The sequence below is a fragment of the Bos javanicus genome, chromosome 15, assembly GCF_032452875.1.
Source record: "Bos javanicus breed banteng chromosome 15, ARS-OSU_banteng_1.0, whole genome shotgun sequence".
NCBI classification, from domain to species: Eukaryota; Metazoa; Chordata; class Mammalia; order Artiodactyla; family Bovidae; genus Bos; species Bos javanicus.
Genome location: NC_083882.1, coordinates 61,457,582 through 61,474,588, shown reverse-complemented (window position 1 = coordinate 61,474,588; position 17,007 = coordinate 61,457,582). Strand labels below are relative to the sequence as shown.

Here is a 17,007-nt window from a genome sequence, read left to right as displayed (position 1 = left end):
AAGGGAATGGCAACCCACTCCAGTATCCTTGCCTGGAGAATCCCAGGGACAGAGGAGCCTGGCGAGGTACAGTCTGTGAGGTCACAGAGTCAGACAGGACTGAGCGACTAATACATACATACATACACACACACACACACACACAAGACACCCAGACAGTTTGCAAGTTACAGGTTAAGAGCTCAGTTATAGAATTCTTGGTACTGCAATTCTCAGCTCTAGAAAAGCTGAAGCTGGTGCATATTCTTTGGGACCAGATAAGGAAGCATGTTGATCTTGGCTTCGTCAACTGGCAGTTGTCTGGTTTTGAAGAGGTTAACTCATAGAGGATGAACCTCAGTTTCTGCATCTCTAAGACAGTGAAAATGATACCTACTTTAGAGGGTTATGGTGAGGATTAAATTGGCTGATGTTTGCAATGAATTGAGAAGAGTATCTGGCGGTTTGCTTAGAGCAATATTAATAATTACCACTTTTCAGGCCTTACTCTGCTACTAAGTATTTATGTGAATTTAAGCAAGTCACTTAGGTTCTAGGGCCAGTTTTTGCATCTTTAAAATGGGAGTGTTAGATCAGAAAATCAGTAGTAGAGGAGTCTTGGATTTTTATTTATGTGCTTTCTTACTTTTTGAGAGCCCTATGTATATATAGAGCACAAAAACTGACCTTTACTTATGCAACCTGGAAGAGTATCCTGGTCATGCCCTAGGAATTGTGAATAAAGCTGGAAAAGGACAGAGTGAATTCAGATTGGCCACCTCACTCAACTTCCCAGGGCTTCCCAGGTGGTACAGTTGTAAAGAATCTGCCTGCCAATGCAGGAGATATAAGAGATGCAAGCTCTATCCCTGAGTGGGAAAGGTCCCCTGGAGTAGGAAATGGCACTCCACTCCAGTATTCTTGCCTGGAAAATTGCATGGACAGAGGGGCCTGGTGGGCTACAGTCCATGGGGTCACAAAGAGTCAGACAGGACTGAGCATACACACACCCCTACTCAACAGTTTGGATTGTCCTCTGTAGAATAGAAAGTTGAGACATTTCCTGTAAGTTTTTTTTCTGGCTTTACTAGTTAGTATCCAGAAGGACTGATTGGTGGATACAGGAAGACTGTTAGTTGTTCAGTCATGTCCAACTCAGGTCGGATCTCGCTGAAGATTTTTTTTGTTAAAATTAATATTCCCAGAACTGCTGTAATCTGAACATTGATTTAGGAATGCTTACATCAGTGTTTCTGTACAGGGACAACAGATTTCCCATTTCCACGGCTTATTCAGCTTTTGGGCTTGAACTTTTCCCTGAATACCTCCTTGCCTCTGTTTTCTCATCTCTAAAGTAGGAAGTAGCAATTTTACTTTCTCTCATGGATGTCGTAAGTGAGTTAATGCACCCACAGCATGCAGAAGGCTTTCTGATGTAAGAATAAGCACTTGACAGGTGCTAGCTGTTACTGGCCTAGTGGGGTTGGTCTTTCCAGTTTACTTTGTATCTTTGTCCACCTTTGTACAAAGACTGTGGCACTGGGAGTCAGATGCAGTGGGGTCTAGCCTTAGTTCAGTCTCTGGTGACTGCGTGACAAATCCATCGACTTCTCTGTAAAACAGGGACAATGAAGTCTGCCCCACTTTCTCTCTGATGCCACCCACTTCAGTAGTCACCCAAATTAGAATATTCAAAGAGCATGTATTTGTGGACATGCTTGATTATTTTAATATTTTGTACAATTTTTAGCCTCTTTCATGATTAAGAATTTGATTGGAAGCAAATTTGGGGGGATTTGTACCAGAGCTGCTACTTTTATCCTGTCAGCAAAAAGGATTTTTCCATCCCTGGGATTCACAAGTAGGTGGATGCCTGCTTGGTAACCCATTAGATATTCCAACCCCCAAATAATGTGAATTTTTTTAACTTTTTATTTTATGTTAGAATATAGCCAATTAGCAACCTTGTGATAGTTTTACCTAGACAGCAAAGGGATTCAACTATACATATTTCTCCCCCAAACTACTCTCCTGTCCAGTTTGGCACATGACATTGAGCAGAGTTCCATGTGCCATATACTAAGACCTTGTTGGTTATCCATTTTAAATATAGTGGTGTGTATATGTCCATCTCGAACTCCCTAACTGTCCCTTTCCCCCGGTAACCATAAGTTCATTCTCTACGTCTGTGAGTCTGCTTCTGTTTTGTAAGTTAGAACTGATGTAAGTTTGATTTCCATGCTTTCCCAATGACTTTTCCAGAGGAAATATTAAGTTCTGATTTGCTGATACTGTTACTGCTTTTAATTTAAAACAGAAATCAAAATGAGAACCTTGATACTAAGGATTTCCATCATGTCACAGATTTCTCAAAAGTAATTGCCATCTGACCAGGGAGAGAGCTATTAACTCATTTACAAAATGTGAATTGTGACTCAGTTTTGCTCTGAACAAGGTATATTTGCTCATATTCATTCCATGCTTATAACTTGTAGCACCGCTGAAAGCTTCCTAAAGACCAGAGAGAATTAACGCAGTGTCTCCTGACTTACAATTTAGGAGGAATTTGTATGTGGAAAATAGCTTAAAACAATCCTGAGCCCTCGTGGGTGTTTGCAATTGGAGTGCACTGTGGTGTTTATTACATCTGCAAGGAAGAGGGTTTGGCTGTGGTTTGATGGGTCTGGGAAAATCCAGTGACCTACACTGAAGAAGTAAATGGGGTGCCTCATCCTGGAAGAAAGGTGTTTCCTTGGAAGGAAGGCAAGAGTTGACTAGTTCCTGAGAGGAGGTAGGAGGGTGGGCGGTGGGAACCTTGCTCAGGAGGCCTTCTGCCGGATTCTGTGGCTTCTGTATCCTCCCTCACCTCATCGTTTTTCTAGGAGTCTTAAAGAAAGGACTCGGGTGTGATGTATTGTCACAGGACTAACAGTGCAGTTAAAGCTATTCTTAATTTCTTCTATTACCTTTTTCTCTCCCTCTCTGGGGGACAGAAGAAGAGGGTATTGTGTGGCCTGATGGTTAGATCTGCCCAGGGCTCTGCTCTTGTTCAGCAAAGCTCATGGATTTCTTGTATCCCTCATGTTGTTCTTTGCCACTGAGATGGTTCCTAATCTCTTATGATCACTTTCAGCTCTTGTACGTCTTTTCCAAATGCTGATCAGAGGAGACAAAATTCTAATCTGTCAGGTATCGGCCACTGTGCTGTTGTCTGGCCAGGATGGAGGAGAGGTGGCATTTTGAAATCATTCTTGTATTTTTGGTTACTGGATCTGTAGCCAGCATTTTAGTGCTAGCAGATTTCAATGAATTCACTCATGGGACTTAGTATTTAAAAATTGACTAGCCTCTTCTTTATTTTTTTTAATTTCAGTTGTTCTTTTGCTACCAAGATGCTTATATATTTAAAAAAAAGAAAAAGAAAAAAATCTGGGTATAAACGGATCAGTAGCCAAGCTGCAAAGAGTAAAAAGTCTATCTTGCTCTGACCTGAGCATGGCAGTTGTATTGTTCGGCACTGTACCTTGTTCCCCTCCTGAACAGAAATGCAGAGCTAGTCTCCTGTGGCTTTTAATGAAAATGAGTGGGGCTTTCCAATGTCCAGGAATTTGATCTCTATGCTGCCCAAGGGTCAGGAACAAAGAGCACACTTTTTCATGTTAGAGTAGACCCAGGTGTAATTTGTCAGATTTAGTAACTGTGGAGGAAGTGCCTTAACTTCTGCAGCCAGAAAATTAGATGGAGTCCCAGGCAGCATAATTTTAAAATGGTTGAAACAGCAAGAGAAAGCCCATCAAGCTGTGTTTTCAAAGGAAGTGTGAGCAGGATGTATTTTCTCCCTTCTTCTCTCCCCCTCATTTTGGATCATCAATATGTTGAGTTCGTCCATGCCTTTAAATGTAATTTTCTCAGTGTTTTTCAAAGTGGGAGTTAAGTGTTGATTCAACTCTCTGCCGCATTTATACATAATTGTGTTTGCACACAAACAGCTACAAGGTTGCTCACGTTTCCTTGTTCTGATCAGCACCATGGTACTTTACCCAGTCAGAAGAGCTTCAGATGTTTTTGTTTCCAATTATAAGTTTTGTGATGCCTCATGTATTTTGCTGACAGTCTTCAAGTTCTGGCAATAGCGAACAAATTAACAGCAGATACTGAGTGAGAGGATTAGAAAACCAATGGGCAACTCATATGATAGAATTCAGATACAGGGATGAGTGGAATGGGCTCATTTATTTTATTTTCATAGTCATACTTTGTAATTAACTCAGGCCAAAAAAAAAAAAAAAAGAAAGAAAGAAACATCTCTACATTCAAGAGGAAAGTCCGTGGACGCTAAAGAACAGCAATGTAGGAACAATATTTTTTCTGTACCACCGTCTCGAGGATTCCAGCTTTTATTCAGGAGGGTTCAGGAAGGTCTTGGCACAGAAGAAGGTCTGTGTATGTGTGTTAAACAAATATGCACTCTGCTTCTACACGATTCTGTTTAAAGGCCCAGGCTAACATTTCATTTTTCTTGGCCCCAGGCCCATGGACTCTCCCATTCTGAAACCTATGGCGGGTCTGCCCAGCTCTAGAGTTTCAGGCTCTGTTTACATTTTCGCCTGCTTCAGAATGCAGCTGACTTGCTCTTAAAGCTGCACGGGATCAGATTCACTTCTGGTTTAACAACCGCCTTGTTTATTTGGAAAAGGAGAAAGCAACACCAGTCCCCTGGCTTCCTACCTCCCATCAGAGGCCACGTCAGTAAATACCGTGGCAGAAGCTGGTGTATGTGGAGTTTGGGATGTTGGATCTAACTCGTGCCTCTCTGCCCGCTGGGTCCAAATCTTAAAAACCTGTCGTGTGCTTTTATGGGTTATATAAGCGAATGTGGAAGGAGATATATATGTGTTCTTGGGCAATCATTTATGCTTAGTATCGGCATTGGGCATGATTTAAATTTTTACCTGCACATTCTGAGAGACCAACTCAATTAGCCAACAATGATAAACATATTTGGATGGTATATTTCACTTAGGGAACTTTCATATGTGTTCATTTGGGCTTCAAAACAATTCTAAATAGTTAAAATTTTAAAAAAGTTTAAAACACAAAGGGTGTATATTAATAATTATTAACAATAGCCAGCTTTTGCAAGTGCTAGTATGTCATGACGGTGTTTGGCAGAGAAGGTGACGGGCCCAAAGTTAGTCTGGGAGAGACAGGGCTAGAATCAGGTCTTGCCTGGTGGCTTTGGCAGTAAAGAATCTGCCTGCAATACAGAGCGAACCCGGAGACTTGGGTTCGATCCCTGGGTCAAGAAGATCCCCTGGAGAAGGAAATGGCAACTCACTGTAGTGATCTTGCCTGGAGAATTCCATGGACAGAGGCGCCTGGCGGGCTACAGTGCACGGGCTGCAAAAAGTTGAACACGACTGAGTGACTAACACACACACAAACACACACACACGCACGCACACACAACACTAGAATCCAGTGTTACTTTGAGGAGCTCTCGAGGCTGAGGGAGAGTATCCTAGTAACCGCAGATGTCACGCTACTCCTTGACCTGAGGCAACTCAGGAAGTGGCCACGTGGAAGTCTTGACTGTTCCATCTGGTTGTAAAAAAGGACACACACAGATCCAGGCCAGTCCTTCCAGGAGCTCTCAGGCTTCAGTGGGGAGGTGTTTGAGGGGGGACAATGGGAATGTTGAGAGAACAGAAGAAAAGAATGATCCAGCCTCTTTTGCATGATATGCTGCAGAATCTAGGGTTTAAAAAATGGGAACCTATACGGCAGTCCATCCTAAAGGAAATCAGTCCTGAATATTCATTGGAAGGACTGATGTTGAAGCTGAAACTCCAATACTTTGGCCACCTGATGCAAAGAACTGACTTTTAGAAAAGACCCTGAAGCTGGGAAGGATTGAAGGCGAGAGGAGAAGGGGACAACAGAGGATGAGATGGTTGGATGGCATCACTGACTCAATGGACATGAGTTTGAGTGAACTCTGGGAGTTGGTGATGGACAGGGAAGCCTGGCGTGCTGCAGTCCATGGGATCGCAAAGAGTCGGACACAACTGAGCAGTTGAATTGAACTGAATACCTCAGTGTGTCGTAAGACGTGGGCCAGTTCCTCTGGTCCTTCTGCTTCATGGTGACAACTTCCATCTCCTTTGCTGAGAAGCTACTGAGAGAGACAGCAGCCCTGGGCACATGCACCAAGAAGGAAGTGCTGGCCGAGTGTCCCCACTGAAGTTGGGGTCGCATGGACCCATGCACTGTGCTCCTGGCAGACTTGGACTTCCACATTGAGACCCCGGCGCTGGCTACTGGGCATTCTTTAATTTTCTCATGTCACACTGACAGGCTCCTTTTTAACCCGGAGTTGTTGGGGTGGATAGAAGGAGATGATACAGTGGCCGTAAGTGCCATGAGGGCAGGGGCCTCCATGCCTACCCTGGAGCCTGGCACACAGTGGATGCTCAGTCCGTTTCTGCTAAATGAATGAATGAGTGTGGCGGTGGTAGAGATGTGTATGTGGCTCTTGGACTGTAGGTCAACACTTACGAGACACTCAGTTGCAAAAGAAAATATTTCTAAGACAAGATCAAGCATTGCCATGAATCTGCAAGGACCGCTAGAGATGGTAGAACAAAGTGGAGCCAAAGAAAGGACTAACCTATGCCCATGAGCTCTTCATGGACACATCTAGATCTTTCCCAAACGTTCAAAAAGTAGAGTGCATAAAATCTTTCCAGGTGAGCATGGTCTCATGAAGGTGAGGGAGGGGAGTGGTGAGACAGACCTTGAAGGCAGTGAGAACTTTTGAAGACAGGCTCCAACAGTATTTTTAAACTCTCAGTTGTCAGTTCTTTACTTCATTTGCCTTATCGCCATGCTCTGGGTAGCTACAGAAGTTTCTTTTAGATTTGGAGACTTATCTTTTTAAGCTATAGTAAAAGAAACCAGCATAAAGTGTGAGTTTGGCCAGAAGCTGAACCAAGTGGGCCTTCAGAATGTCCTTTGGACATTAGAAACCAGTTATTGAACATATGACATTTCTTGATGGTTGCGTTCTCAATGGCTGAATTCTTAGAGTTGAATTAAAGCCGTATAGATTCTGTACCATTTATTTTCAAGCTATGTTACAACATGTATTCCTTATTTAATCCTTTGAGTTGTAAGTGTAACATGAATTTCTCCAGATATTACCAGACACTGAGCCCACTGGGGTCCCTTGGACAGTTGCGACACATGTTTGCCTGGTTCCATGCTCTGCCTTCCTGCACTTCCTGCATACCTTTCCCCTGTACTTCAGGTGTGCCCATGAGTAAGTCCAAGTAACTGTGCGGGTTCCTTTAGCCCTCCTGAGGATGAGAGTGAATGGGCTTTGGAGTCCAGCTAGGAAGCTGCCCCTTCTACCCAGTTCTTCCTTTTTGCCAGGTACAGGGGCCTCCCAGGTGGCACTAGGGGTAAGGAACCCGCCTGCCAATGCAGGTTAGACATAAGGGACTTGGGTTCGATCTCTGGGTCAGGAAGATCCCGTGGAGGAGGGCATGGCAACCTACTCCAATGTTCTTGCCTAGAGAATCCCAGGGACAGAGGAGCCTGGCGGGCTATAGCCCATGGGGTCACGAAGAATCCGACGTGACTTAATGACTGAGCATTGCTCAGGTGGTCCATTTGCCCTTTCTAATGCATCTGCCCCATTGCCAGAGTTGTTTCACAACGGAATCATGGTAATCAAAGCCATGCTGTGTTGTGGGAGAGGCCCTCTGCCTTTTGCATAACTTCTGCGTATCCCATTTCACAGATGAAACTGGCTCAGAGATGAAGCGACTAACTTAAGGAGGGAACTGAGATCTACATGATAAAACTGAGACACGAGTTGTTAGGCTGTGTCTGTAAGAAGGCCGTACAGGCATGTCGCGTGGCCTCCCGAGGAGTCACCTGTACACCTGTGGGAGCTTGTTGGGGATAGGCAAAAAGATGCTGTATTCAGGGACATCCCTCTGACAGTGAAGGGTTTGTTGAACCTGGGCTGAGTTCCTCTTGTTGATCCCCTCTTCCCTTAAACCATTAGTTCTTCAGGTTAGCAAACTGCCAGCTGGACCTCCCCATCAGAGAGATACACCCTGAAAGGTCTGATTCCCAAATTGGACACAGCTTAAACAGCTGCAGCTGTGTTCTACCTACTGACGGGAGAAGCGGGGAGTGTGTAGAGACTGCGGCCTTTAGAAGCAGCTGTCTGCAGCAAGCTTGTGTCTCGGTTTTATCACTGTAGAACTCACCTCATTAAGCCAATCGTTTCATCTCTGAGCCACAGTGTCATCTGTAAAATGGGTATGCAGAGAACCGTAACTACTGTTTCTTGAGCATCACTCACGTATAGGTATTTTACATAAAATAGTTTTTAAGCCTCAACTGTCATCCTGTAAAGGAAGTAATATTACCCACCATTTGGGATTTGATAAAAATTGAAGTTTTATGATGAAAATAGAAAAGCTAAATACTACAGAAAGATACTCATTTCCTTAACAGCAAAACTGGAAGTCTAACCCCAAAGCCTTTATTTTTTTCACTACTCCATGTATGTTTCATGGCATTAAAATTCGATTATGTATGTTACGCTCCTGGCACTCAGTAAATCCACAATAATTACGATTTTCTTCCCTGGGAGGTAGTATCGATAGTGTGTAGTTTTGTGATGGCTACTTTTATTTATTTGTCAGCTTTCTTTTCTATTATGATATACCAGAGTAGAAGGGAAGAAGCAAAAATGGACAGAAATGAAGTGAATAGGAAATTTAGTCTAGGAAAATAGTCACCCTGTATGTGTATATGTGTGAGGCAGGGGAGAGAATTTTTAAAAGCAAACATTGTACAGTATTTTTTGCACAAGAAGTTACTAATGATCTGGATAAGTATAAACCATTTAGGAAAGGAACCCCATATATTGGCAGCATGTGGTCAAAGGATGTGGAAGAGTAAATAGATGTCTGTTAAATGAAGACGTATGGGATGTTTTAAGGTCACTTACATGGAGCGTCATTTTAAATGTATGAGTAACGTTGGGTACTGCGTTTTCACCCAGAAAAAATAAAGGTGATCTTGGATGGGAACTATAAATTGAACGTGGAATGTTCCGTGAGGGTTCCTGAAACAGGAAGTTAGTGGCACACTTTGAAAGCCTCTGGGTTAGCAGAATGTGTCTGCATTCCATAAAGAGCAGAAAAAATGAGTTGCAAACCTGCTTTAATTCAGGAGGAGATACAGGAAGACTGTTTTTCATGAATATTAGAAAAGATCTGCTTGGTTAAAGTGTAAATATAATTACTGTGACTAAAGTGTCTAAGTATGAAGTTTGCAACAAAAAAATGAAAAATAAATGAAGAGAAGCACCTGGTTTATAAAAGCCTAATGTCTGGCATGGTGGATTTTGGATGGATCTCTATTTTTTTTTAAGTGGTGCTAAAATTTCATAGAACCTACAGTAAATCAGCATTGAAGACTAAGTAAAACCAATGCTAAGTGTGTAAAGGGGGAAAAAATCAGAGCTGACAGACTGATTTTCCATTTTCTCCCCTAATTTGTTATCAGTTTCTTTTACATATGATGTACAAAATAATGGCACATAAAACGAAATGCCTCTGATGCCTGTCTGGCTTCATAAACGGAGATGACTATTTCTCTCACTACATTTCAAGCTGCTGTATGTATTGAAATGATGGGACAAATCAGTCCTAACTCTGAATCCACTAAGGAGTGCTGACTTTCAATGCCAAACAAGGCTTTATAAGCAATGGGAAGTAGCTTGGAGCACCATGATTCCAGAAACAGGGTTATCAAAGACAGAAACTAGGGGGGAAAAGCTTTTATTGTCTTAATGCTTTAAAAGTCCAGCCCCTCCAGCTTGGATGGCAGGAGACTTTGGGAGAGAATGGATACATGTATGTGTATGGCTGAGTTGAAACTGTCACCTTATTAATCAGCTATACTCTGATATAAAGGACTTCCCAGGTGGCTCATTGGTAAATAATCTGCCTGCAATGCAGGAGACATGTGTTCAATCCCTGGGTCGGGAGGATCCCCTGGAGAAGGAAATAGCAACCCACTCCAGTATTCTTGCCTGGAGAATCCCATGAACAGAGGAGCCTGACAGTCCATAGGGTCACAAAGAGTTGGACATGACTGAAGTGACTGAACACTCATTCATGCCAGAAGAAAATAAAAGGTTTTGTAAAAAAAAATCAGTTGACCAAAAAATAAAATAAAAATGGCCAGCTTCTTAAATCACTAGTTGTAATTGGGGCCTGTATTCTGAATCAAGGATCAGTAGAAGAAAACTGTCTTGCTTTGATCTTTTCAAAACAAAGTAAAAGATGCTGCATTAAAACCTAATCAGAATTGTTGGAGGTAAAACTATTAATAGTTGGAAATAAGCTGTTGGGCTATTATCAGCCAATCCCTACTTTTCTTTTTTCTTTTTGGGTGTTATGACTTAAGGAGAAAATTTGTGGAAAGGATATCTGTTAAAGAAATTCAATCTGTTAGTTTTGTTTTTGCATTATTTAAATAAATTAATACATAGGAAGCTCTTGAGATTGAGGATTTTAAGCTGTGCTTATGATGCCTTTGTTACTAAACATTTTTTTAATGCTTACCGTTTTTCAGAGTGAAACAGCCAAGACTTAATTTTTTTTTTTTTTACCTCAATTCTGTCTGTCTCTTGAAAAAATGTCATAATTCTGTAAGAAGTACTTACCTGTAGGTCCAACAGAATGAATAAGAAAGACAGGAGACCTAAGTGTGTATGTATAATGCTGGCCCTGACCTTTGTGCTTTTAAATAGCTTTTCCTGAAGGCAAATTCTGTGTGGTTTGCTGGCTTACAAAGCGGCTTCGGAGGCAGGCCCAGGAGAGGTGAGGGAATTTTCAGAGTATTGACTGCCTGCCTGCATTCAAACACACCATGTGTGCAGTTCAGTACTACTTGTAAAGGGAAAACCTAATATTAAGGAGGGTATTGGTTTTTAAGGTTATTTGCTCTAGAAATTACCTCTGTAGAGTTTGAACTATGTTCTGAAAAGTCTGAAAGGAACAGGATCATTTCTTTGGAAATTTTGGAAGTTTGTCTAGCTTGTAAACTCATAAGCCTTCCCTAAAGTCAGTTCTGAGGTTTTGTAACTGTTGATATTTATGATTTTCATTATAAGCATGTTTTTACTTTGTGGATTGTCCCAATAAACAAAATCATTGGATTATTAATAGAATAAAATACGAATATGCCAGAGAAAATTCATTTTCTTTGTCCATTGATTCAAGTACTCTTCTTGTGAATGAGACCAAAAAACTGGTTTTTCTGGATTTCTACAAGTAAGAACAGAACCAAAAGAAAAAGTAAAAGGAAAATACTTACTGCAGAATATCAAGGTTAGAAATCATACAAAAAACAGACATCTCAATTCCTAAAGATTATGTTTCTCAAGCTGTGTAAACTGTCTTCAGTTAACCAGACACGCACATGGATGAAAGCTTTGAAATTCCAGTAAAAAAAATTCACCCACTCACCTGGTTTTTCTCATTCAAGAATTAGCATCAGACATCAAGAGGTTCATGGTATGTGTTTCTTCTTAAATTTAGCAGTAAGCTTTTCAAAAGCCACGTGCCTGCCAAAAATACACAGAGGTGTATCAATAGCATCTTGAAAATGTATATACAGAAAAGGAAGATTGAAAGGAAATAACCACAAGTATAACATTGGTTTTCTCTTATGAATTTTTCTTCTTTCATTCTACTTGCCTGAGACTTTATATATATGTTCTTAGAGTGGGTAGGTTTTATTTTTACAGTCAGGAGAAAAGGCCACATTCTCTAGTTGTAAAATGTATGCCGGGGTAATTTGGACATTGACTCTCTTATTTTTTCTAACTTCATGCCGCTGGTGTGTATCAAGTTCTTGCGTGATTGTGGGCCTGCACGTATGCACGCACTCCCAGGGTGACCTGTGTGACAGGCCATTGGCAAAGATGGGGAGGTGGGTGTGTCTGTGCTCATCAACAAGGGCTGTGTGTGCCTGGCTGAAGTGTGGAAGGATTCCCTGAAAGCATCAGAGCTGTACCTCATTTGGCTGAAAATTCTTCCTTCCTCTTTCAGCTCAGACTAGCCCAAAGAAGGTGGAGCCCAAACGCCTCATTTGGGGCTGGGGTGACTGATGGAACCCTGCTCTCTTCGGTGCTGCATTTTGATTCATCCCCGAGTGGCATCTGGGTGTGTGGGTCTGGCTGTACAGGATGCGACTTCAGTCAAGGAAAGCCTGGTGCCTACCTTTGCTTATTTGTATTCCAGTGCTGTACCCTCCCCTCCTCTCCTGTGTCTTTGTTCTATTAATCTGCAAAACAGGGCTCGACTTGTGATTAGTCCTTGGAGCTTGTTTCTATTAATCAGCCTGCAAAACAGGTCGACTTGGACGCTTTTGTTCCAGGGCTTAATGTGTTCTCCTTGTCAGGCTGTGGTTCAGGCTGTGCGGTTTGCCTTAAACGGGACCAGGCGGTGAAATTTGGTTTTTGTATACCGATAGCATTTGTCAAGAGACAAAACACTTTTGGAAAAAACAATAGGAAAATGCTAATGTAGAATTATTGAGGTGTGTTTTAGGAAGCAGAAAAGTTTATGGAAAATATAACTTGAGTCGCCCGGGTGTGTTGTAGAATGCACTGCAGAGTGCAGTAGACTGGAAGAGAAAATAAAGCATTATTTATGTTACATAGCTGAGAAGTTTGGTATCCAGCAAAGGCTGCCTCTGGACAATCATTTTATGTGTATTTGAAATGTAATTTTATTTTGATACTTAAGTGGAAATAGTGTCATTTTAGCTACAATTTTGAATAATTATAAAAAGACCCAATACAATTGTGTGAGTTTCTATGCTTTTTTTCTTTCCATCTTCCTTTGACTGAAGGACCTTGCCACAGATTAAAATTCCTCTACCTGTTAGGTAGGGGGAAACTCTGTGTCTCAATTTTGTTATCTTCATTATCAAGGGACAAGCATTGACCTGACTGTGTGAGATTGAGTAGCGGTGAGCTGAGTGATGATTATAAATTGCTTTGTAAAATGGTCATTATCACCATTTAAAAAATTCTGCTAACTCTAGTGTGCGAAGGCTAGGATTGCAGAAAAGAATTTTAATGTGTAGCTTTTCCCAGTGATAACAACACTGTGGAACAAACACTGTTTTCTATGGGAAGTCATCTTTTACATCTCTAAAAATTTCTTGTGAAATAACACACCCCCCCCCTGCAAATAATAATAAAGAAATCTGTTGAAGTATATGCAAGAAGCAAAACTGTCAGAGTCCCAAATTAAATTTGTCATCAGTGATAAATTTAGTGCTGTAAGATACTTTAATAAGTGCTTCAGCTTGATTTATTGGTTTTGTTAGTTAACAAGAGTATATTACGTCTTGTACAGAACTTAGCAGAAGCAATTTCTGACTAGAGCTTCCTTGATTAAAAAAAAATGATGTCTCATTTTAGTCGCTGTGGTAATTATTTTAGTGCCAAATTGGAAGGTAAGCACATGCAGTTCTGTCATTAATACAAAAAAAAGAAAAAGAAAAATGTCAAAATGCAAAAGGGAAAACATTTGAGCGGTTCCAGTTCTCTATTTCGTGCATACTTGATTTCCTCCGTGTGTATACAGGGTGTCTAGGCTGTTTCCCTGGTTGGGACTAAGTTGCAGCCTCTACATATAGAGCCACTAATGAGTGTCAGGATTCAGCTGCTAATTTGAAAGGCCTTGTGGCTCTTTCACCCCAGACACTAGCAGCTTCATTAGACTCTGCTTTGTCCAGCCTGACCTTTGCTGGCCTCTAGATCACAGCTAAATACCAGCGCTGCACCAACACCCTCCCATTGAAGCAGTCCAGAAGTGATTCCTTTGGTGCCTATCTTATCAGAATCTGCTACTGACATACACTTGGGGCCTCATGCTGCATAATTACGATTACCTTCCCCTGAAGAGGCCCTATATCCTCACACCCATGAGAGTGTTCACTTGATTGGAGCTTTGAATTTTAGAGCAATTAGCATATTTCTCTGTCCTTTTTTTTTTTTTTTTAATGGACTCTTTGTAGGCATAACTTTTAAAATGTGTCTTTATATGAAAAGCAACAAAAAGGGTGTTTTTTTCCCCCTTGAATTGGGTAAGGAAAATACATACTATTTATTATTAATGGCATCAAATAAGAAAAAAAGAAAAGAAAATCTAATGGTATTTTTTTTTTCTTTAGAGGTTTGTCCTTGGGAGTACACTCTTCATCAAATCAAACCAGTTAGCAAGCAGGTAGAGAAGAGCTTTCTGTTTGTTGTGAACTTTTAAATATACTGAGATGTAAAACATTGATATGATTTGTCAAGCTTTAGGTTGTTGGGAAGGAGAGCCTTTATTTCTCAGCGTCATTTGTTTGTAGATTCTCCGTCTGCTGTTCCCAATTCCCAGAGAAATTATTCTGTGTAAGTTTAAAATTTACCCTATATTTGCTACAAAGCAGTAGTCAGGTGGAGTAGTCCTTTGGCATGGACTGTGATTATCAACCAGGAAGATAAATCCTTCTAAACTTCTGTCTCATCAGAACCAGTCTTCCAAGCCAGGTCTCCTCCCGTGATCTTATTTTGAAGTGGTTTGAATTCTCCTTCCTTTTTTAAGAAGAGTCATAAAACTAGAGATGGGCAGGAGCTCTCTGATTGCATCACTTTTTCCACCCCTTTGGCCAATGGCTCCCCTCCCTCCAGCATATTCCCTGGTGTTCCATTCAGCCTCGGTTAAGATACTAAGACCAGAGAGGCTTCTTATTCAGGCCCCCTGGGAAAGTGTCCCACGGCCCTTGACATGTGGATATGCTTTCAGGCACGTGAGCTGAAGTTTTCTCTTGTTTTAAACATGTTCTTACCTTCAGTCACTCTTATTTCTTGACCCACAGGAACTTTTCCTGTCTCAGTCAAACAGCCTGTATGTATTGTGAACAGAGACACAATCCACACGTCTGGTTTTGTGTTTTTATCCTCCTCATTCAAAATGACAGCATTATTTAGGGAGTTTTCTCTTTATTAACCATTTGTTTGGGGAAAAAAAAAAAAAGGTAAGTGTTAGTTGCTCTGTGGTGTCTGACTCTTTGCAACCCCATGGACTGTAGCGGACCAGGCTCCTCTGTTCATGGGATTCTCCAGGCGAGAATACTGGAGTGGGTTGCTGATTCTTCCTCCAGGGGATCTTCCTGACCCAGGGATCGAACCTGCGTCTCTTGAGTCACCTGTATTGGCAGGAAGATTCTTTACCACTTGAGCCACCTAGGAAGCCCATAGGATCTCGACGAAGACTCTGTAAGGCTTTGTTTCTAGATGGACAGAGTTAAATGTATCAAAGTCCTTGGTTCATGACATACTGGTATCATGAGTTTCTGCATATCCCTTATTAGTATTATGTTATTTATCCATTTATGAATAATTCAGTGAACATCCATTGACCCACACCACACAGAAAACCACCTATGACAGTGATTCGTGTTTGCCTATGTGCTTTCACCGCTGTTACTGTCCCGTCATCCTTCTCACACATACATTAATTTGAATTTTGTCTTTTCAAATATATACAGGAAAAGCTTTTGAATAATTTCAACATTCATTCACAAAAACTCAGCAGTTAGGAGTAGAAAGGAACCCATCATCTTATACATGGTCACAACCTACAGTTAGCATCAGAGTTTATGGTAAGCGTCGAATGCTTTCAAACTAAGATCAGGAAAATGTAAGGTTTCTTGGACTCATAGTTCTAGTCACCAATTTTTGGAGGCCCTAAACAGCATAATAAAGCACAAAAAAAAGAAATAGAAAGAATGAAGATTGTAAAGGAAAAAGTAAAATTTTCTCTTTTTTGCATGTGACATGATGGTTAATTTAGAAAATTGCAAGGGATCTCCAAAACAACAAAATTCTAAGCAATTTCTAAAAATTAAGAAGTAATAAGTAAATTTAACAAGGTTACAGAATAAAAAGCTAGTATATAAAAAAGCGACTGTTTATGTACTCAACATAAATTGAAAATGAATTTTTAAAATGTTAAAATACAGTAGTACCAGAGCAGTACAGTAGTTATCCAGGTAACACGGTGATAAAGAATTTGCCTGCCGATTCAGGAGACACAGGAGACTTAGGTTTGATCCCTGGGTCAGGATGATCCCCTGAAGGGAAATAGTAACCCACTCCGATGATCTTGCCTAGAGAATCCCATACGCAGAAGAGCCTGGCGGGCTATAGGCCATAAAGTCGCAAAGAGTCAGACGTAACTGAGCACACACACACACACAACAGTATCAGAACCACAAACTGCAAAGGGTAAATATATTAGTAACAGAAGATCTGAGTATCTTTTCACTGATAAACAATATTTCTGAAAGGATTAAAGAAGACTTAAACAAGTAAGATAGGCTATGTTTGTAGACTCTTCAGTCCTCCCTAGATTGATCTGTACCTGCAAACTTAGTCTACCAGCGGACTTATGATTTTTGGAAATAAACAAGTTTGATTCTAATATTTTTTTGAAAGTGAAAAAAGATCTAGAATAGCTGAAAGAAATTAAAAAATAAAAGTTGGTGGACTTACATCTTCTAATTTTCAGACTTACTATAAATCTTTTAATAACCAAAACTCTGTGATAATGGTGTTATGGTATGAAAGATAGACATGTAAATCAATGGAAGAGAAAGAGTCTGGAAACAGACTCACAGGTATATGGTCAAATGAGGTTTGACACAGTGCCAAGGCAGTTTAAAGGGGAAATAGTAGATTTCAGTCATTGGTACTTGGACAAATAAATGTCATGTGGAAAACCTTGACTGATAACTTACTCCATATACAAAAATAAATACAAAATAGATATTACACTGAAATAGGAAAACTAATTCTATAAAACTTCTAGAAGAAAACTTAAAATATTGTGATAGGCAAAGATTTCTTGGGACACATAAAAAGCATGAGCC

The 17,007-nt window shown here is 40.8% G+C and overlaps 1 protein-coding gene across 3 annotated transcripts in view; it reads left to right on the top strand.

Annotated features, from left to right (window-relative positions):
* The window catches only part of MPPED2 (metallophosphoesterase domain containing 2), a 210,660-nt gene that overhangs the window by 108,721 nt on the left and 84,932 nt on the right, over window positions 1-17,007 (top strand). The window lies entirely within an intron of this gene.